A 6,564-nucleotide genomic window follows, 5' to 3' on the forward strand; every position below is an offset into this window, starting at 1 on the left:
ATTTACTTGACATTGTATCTACCGCTGTGTAAGTCCTAGACAAGAAAGCCATACAATTCAGTTGGTGCCTTAGTATCAATGAACACACTGATATTAGTCACATTAGTGGCAATTTGGTTGGTGTTTCACATTTTTTCCAGAGGGAAGCATCTGTTGGTGATAGTGTGCTTTAAGGTACAGACACAGTTGGACTGGGAACAAACATTGGCCCCAGCTGTTTATAAGACCATGTATAGGCTTTGCTCTTTCAGGCAAAAATACAACCTCATTCCTATAAAGCTGGAGCCCTGTTTATAAAGTAAATACAAACAGAATGTGATCATTTACAAAACTCTGAAATCCCATATTTGCCTTTTAATAGCACAAAGACCACCATGTCAATTCAAGGCTTGATGCAAGGACTACTTGTCTCGGTTGAAGTCTGCAAAATACATCACAAGATGAATGTTTTTTAACATAAATTTGCCAAACATTCTTGGGGTGTCATCGTCTACAGTTCATGATATTATTAAAAGATTCAGAGAATCTAAATAAATCCCTCTATGTAGGCCACAAGGCCCAAAAACAATGTTGGGTGGCTGTGATCTTCAGGCTCTCAGTTGGCCCTACATTAAAAACATTAGAAACGATTCTGTTGTGGGCATCACTGTTTGTGCTCAGGAGCACTTCCAAATCCATTGTCACAAATGGGAGCTAAAAATCTATCATGCAAAGAGGAAACAGTATTAAAACCAGATCCAGAATGCCACCAACTACTATGTTGCAGGCTTATTTAAAATAGAAAGAGGCAAAGTGGAAAACCGTCCTACATCAAGCAAAACTGGAACAACATTTCACACTACAGAAATTGGTCCCCTCGCTCCCAAAACATATACAAATGGTTGTTAAATAAAACAGTGATGCTCTGAATGTGTAAGGACACACTCTCTGGCTTCTCACTGGGGTTGGTGAATGAATCACCTAAGTGCAGAGTCAGGTGTGTTTGTGGCTGGTTGGCCTTTATTAAAGCCAGGTGTGAGTTTTAAGGCCTCCCTGGCAGCCTTTACTTTCGTGAATTGTTTCAGGGTCTCCTGGACAATTTAGTTTTGAGTCAGCTGCTTGGCAGCAGTGGTTTAGTTAATAATTTTCGGTGCATTAGTTAGAAGGGTGTTTTGGCTCTATACTATTTTCCCCCCTCCAATCTATCGGAGTTAGATTATTATATATACTAATATACGCAACTGGAGTTCTATTTTTTTTTCCCAATAACTGGAAAGTAAAAAGAGAAGAAATCCATTCAATTAAATGTCAGCCTGGTTGCTAATGTAAAGCATTTCAATCGTGCAGGTCATTTAAGTAAAGACACAAGTTTTTGATAACACATCCTCAAAATGCAGCCAGCTTGGTTTTACTGCCCTCTCCTGCACATGGAGGCTAGTTACACAAAACCACAAAGATTTGGTCCTTGACTGACATTTGCCCTGAAATGATGGTGAGTTTTTGGAGGATAAGGATTTAGCTCCATAGAACTTCAGTGACATTTACGACTAGATGCTTGCACACAGAGTAATGTTTGAACCTTATATGCAACCAATTACGATGAGTTTATTTACACTTAAAAAAGGCAATGCTACAAAATATTGTACAAAAATGTGAATCCAGGTACTTCCTTTGCTCATTCACAGAAATAGCTTAGGATCTATTTATTTTTCTGTGATAAAACTTTTAAGATAAACCTAAAAGACATTATGTGCACTCCTTCACTTTGCCATGGCGTGGCAGCACTGGAATGATGAATGACTTCAGCAACTTGTGTTCACTCACCATATTCAGTCTTTATTTGGGATGAAATACATTATGTTGGACATGTTTCACTTGAGATGATTATACAACTTCACATGCACACATAAAAGTTATCTTAAAGCACATAAAATGTTGTCTTAATATCCTTTCTTTATATTTCATGTTCCCAATTTTTTATGTGACCAAATTTTTCCTCATCTTTTCCCAGTTAAGTCCGTTTTTTTCAATCCTCACACATTGAGCAGAATCACATTACTACCCACACTCTCCCTACAAATATCTGTGATAAATGTCCTAATATTCTCTATCATTCCAAGTTGAATTGGATCTTCCCAGCAGAGCCTGGGTAATGAAAGCTAGCAAAGTGCCATCATCCGGGGATGGTCTATCCGGAGCCATATTGCTAACAACACCACAGGGACATGCCCTGCTGATGGATTGACATGCATGTGGATTTTATAAGCTCCAACCCATTGGGCTGAAGCTGCTGGCACATACAGAAGAGGGCAGAGGAACATAGATAAGATATGGCCAGCTGCAGGACTCTGCAAAGCCAAAGCATAGTTCATAATGAACCCACATGCTTATGCTGCCAGCTGTATCCATAAACTGACAATACCCATCAGCATGAATAGAGAATAGTGAAAGAGAATGGCTGTGTGCTTTACAATGCCAAATTGAGACAGTGCCTGGGGACAGAAATGACCATAACAACCCACCACCCTGTATCTTAGTAGATAAACGTCAAAAGATATTCATGTGAAGATAAGACAAAAAACAATTTTGAATCAAAATCATTTTTCTTACCCACAATCATGAATGTGCAAAATTGAATAAAAAAAAAGTGATGTTGAAAACTAATTACCCTTTTTGGAGTGAAAAGGGGATTTGTTTTTAGATTAGGGATACATCACACTGAGTATCATCAATGACCCAATGTGGGACATTACATAACAAACCATATGCTTGATTATAAGCTGTCTTACATCGCCAGATGTGACCTACAGAAGAGAGGCAGCCTTGTGGGAGTTGTCGGCATTTGTCAGTACAGACAACACAAAAGTAGAAAATTACAGAAAAAGAATGAAGATCTGGGTTTAAACAGATGAGAGAACGATGGAGAGGAAACAACACTTGCCCCAGAGACACAGATAACAAGCGTGTTTTTTCCTTCTGCTCAGTTGCCAAGTGGAGTGACACTTTGAGGGAAAGGAAGGATGACTCACTCTGTCTTGGAGAAGATGCTGGTCAGACTCAGAAGGAGTCCACAGCGGGGGACTTGACCACAACATGTTTTCAATCTGTCAAAGCATACTTCTTGTCCGCAGTATTCTCAAACACTGCTGGGTTTTAAACATTTTAAATGTTCATTTTTGTGAAGGTTCTTCAAAGATTTTAATGTGGAATTAAAGCTGCAAGCAGCAATAGGCTCTTGCACCTTTGTGCATGTTGGGCTGTTGTGCAGGCACCGGAAGTCTTCTGCTAGGTTGTGTTGCTTCTGCTGCGGACACAGAAAGGTCAAAATGGCTCTGTATCGTCATGTTTTTTTGGACACAACATCAAGCGAGAGCCCGCAGTGTAAATTCTGTTAACTGAATGAAATTTGAGCATGCATGTTAAGTTTGAATCTGTGTGGCCCATTCATCTTTGAGTTCCAGCAACTCCCTGTGGTATGGCGACGCGTCAGTCTTTGACTCTCTGCCACAGCCACGACCTTTCAGTTTATGTAATGAACCAAACAAGCTTTCTTCACCCAGGTCCTTTTCAGCTGTAAACTACATTTGAAGGGGATCAGGTAAACCCTCTGGGAAGAGTGTATATATAACACATACAAATGGCAAAAACTGGCTAGCCATGGCAACAGCTTTAGGAGTAAACTGAAGGGTTTCGTATTGAAGCATGGTGGAGGTTTGAGGATTAATCAAATTTGGGAGGGATTGGGCAAGTAGGCTAGGACTGATCTTATAGATAATAGTGATTATATCCAAACAGTAGCTGGTTTCATATAACCACTTGACTGCTTTATAATCAGCGCCCCCTATACCTAAATGCTAAAGGGCACTATTGAGCAAATTTCCAATGCCAATGTCTGAGACACCTGATCTGATGCACAGCCAAGTTTCATGTGTTTTTTTTTTGGGGCATGTTGTGACACTCAAAATTCCAGGTAAACATAAAACAATAATCATTTTCAGAATTACAATACAATTACTCACACTGTTTTGGTGTTCATGCCCTCTTATTAAAACTTAAGGTTGAGATCGGTGATTTTGAGTGTAATGTGTCGACCACTATTGGATGGAATTCCCATGAATGTTTTTGCTAATATTTAATGTCCCCTCAGGATGAATCATAATTACTTGGGTGCTCCCCAAGCTTCTCTTACAGAAACACTTCCTTCAAGAAATCCCTAAAAACTCACCTCTTCAACACTGCCTACAACCACTAACACTCATCCTCCTCCCTTTACATTATTTCTTTAATGCACTTTCCTCGTTGTCTTTGTTGTTATTCCTTGTCAAAGTGTCTTTGAGTGTCTAGAAAAGTGCTAAAGACTATTTGTTTTATTATTATTATTCTTAAACATCATCAGTTCAACTTATGAAACATGTCCAATAATGACATCGATCCCATCAGCCTGAGGTATACTTTGTGTGTTCAGTTCAGGATAGAGACTGAAATCAGCTACAGGAAGTGCTGGGTTAAAATCTGTGACTACAGACGCAGAAACACATTTTACTGAAACTGCAGTAAAAGGTGGATTGTTGCAGAAACTATAATAAAATCATCACCATTTAACTGAAGAAACTGTTGTCCACACCTCCTTGCCGCTGAGCTGGGCGTCAGGCGGAGATTTGGACGACAGAGTCCGATGGTGGAGGCTGGGCGTCAGGCGGTGGTTGTGGGGACGACATCTTCTACCCATCATTTATCAAACAACCATCTCCAATAATACAACTTTCATGGAGGTAGCCACAGGCTGGAACTGTGTACTGACCTTTCATAGTAAATTCTGTCGAGTTGGACATGATTGCCACTACAATGCCCTCTGTCTTTTTCTAAAACATCAAGAGTCCGTAGCATTTAACTTTAACCACTTTAGTCAAACTAGGGACACGAGTTGGAAATTAGCAATAGATATAAACATGCAGCACATCAATGTCATGCTTTGTATTGAAACTATGTTAAATTGCATTGTCTCTATTAAATAAATTGAAATTATAATTGAAATTGAAATGGAAATTCAATTAATAATTTCTGTTACTGAGCCGTGTGGCAAGCTGAGTCTTCTTTATGTTGTTCATAAAAAAAAAATCCAATCTAACAATTTTAACACAGGGTTGTTTTAGACCACAGAAGAGCTCTGTTGATTTTGCACTGCCCTGCACCTATGATGTGCGTATAACTACTCCTTTTATATTAAACATGATTACTATTACTTACTATCGTTTTTCAACATCTATATCACTTGCATTTATCAAACTTAAACACCTCTAACACCAGTGCTTAATTTGCCCTCTGTTCCAGCAGGGCAGGAGGTGACTAAAGTCACAGAATACATCAAAAATGCACGGAGCATCAGGCACACCGGAGCATTCTCAAAAATCTTTCATTCAAAGAACTGAGAAACAAGCAATACATGTAAATATAAGTAAACATATGTAAAACAAATAAACAAGCTGAATGTTATATTTGAACAGGAATAAAAAGTTGAACATCAAGAATATGTCCTTAAAACACTGAATTGCCCTCGTCAGTTATGTTCTTTAAAGTTTCTACAAGAGCACCTTGTCTCCCTTGGTTGGTATCCATAGCTACAGATTAAGGCTGTCCCTAAGGCAAGAAGAAATGCGAACATAAAAGTTGCAGTGTGTATGCATGTGTGTGTGTGTATGTGCGTCGGTGTGTGTGTGTGTGTGTGTGTGTGTGCGTGCGTGTGTGTGCGTGTGTGTGTGTGCGTGTTAACAAAAAGATCCATGGATTGGCCTTTACAAAATCTATTTTGTTACAAACACACTTTGACTTTGTTCCCATGGTTACCTTGTTCAGGATGTTAAAAGGTGGAGAGGGGAAAACAATGGAGGGAGCAAAACACAGAAGAGAAGGTAACGAGATAGAAAGAAGATAAAGGAATGAAAGTCAGAGATGATGAAAGGATCTCAGAGCCAGTAAGTTTATTTATACATATTTCATACATTTCTTAATTCATACAAGTATGAAGGAACATGTGGGACTGCAAGCTCTTAGAGCTTACAAGAGAAGTATCATGTGAAAAGTATACACACACACACACACACACACACACACACACACACACACGCTCGCACAGATATCCAGAGGAAACACTTTACTGAAAGCGTGGTGACGCATGATGCTAAGCACTGACAGATCTTCAGAGATAGAGGGGATAGAAGTGTGGGCAATGAGAGGTGTTGAAGGGATGAAGGACCGATGGATGGTTGGAGGGGGAAATAGTATGTGGATGTCTGGCAGAAATGTTTCTGCTTCACAGGGCATCATCTGATAGATTGATTTTCTCCTCGAGCAATATGTGAGCAGAGTTTAGCCATAGTTTGGTTCAACCATGTCCAAGTCCACTCCTCAGTTCTACCATGTAAACTGAGCTAGATATGAAGCTCACATGCAAGGTCTCAGATGGATTTGAGACTGGCTTATACAAAAATCCTCTCCTTTCTTATTAAATCTGTTTTAGTCAAGGACTAGAGTAAAGAAGACTAACATACTGACTACTTATTTGAATTTCACATAAGCGTTTCAGAT

The sequence above is a fragment of the Labrus mixtus genome, chromosome 16, assembly GCF_963584025.1.
Source record: "Labrus mixtus chromosome 16, fLabMix1.1, whole genome shotgun sequence".
NCBI lineage: Eukaryota > Metazoa > Chordata > Actinopteri > Labriformes > Labridae > Labrus > Labrus mixtus.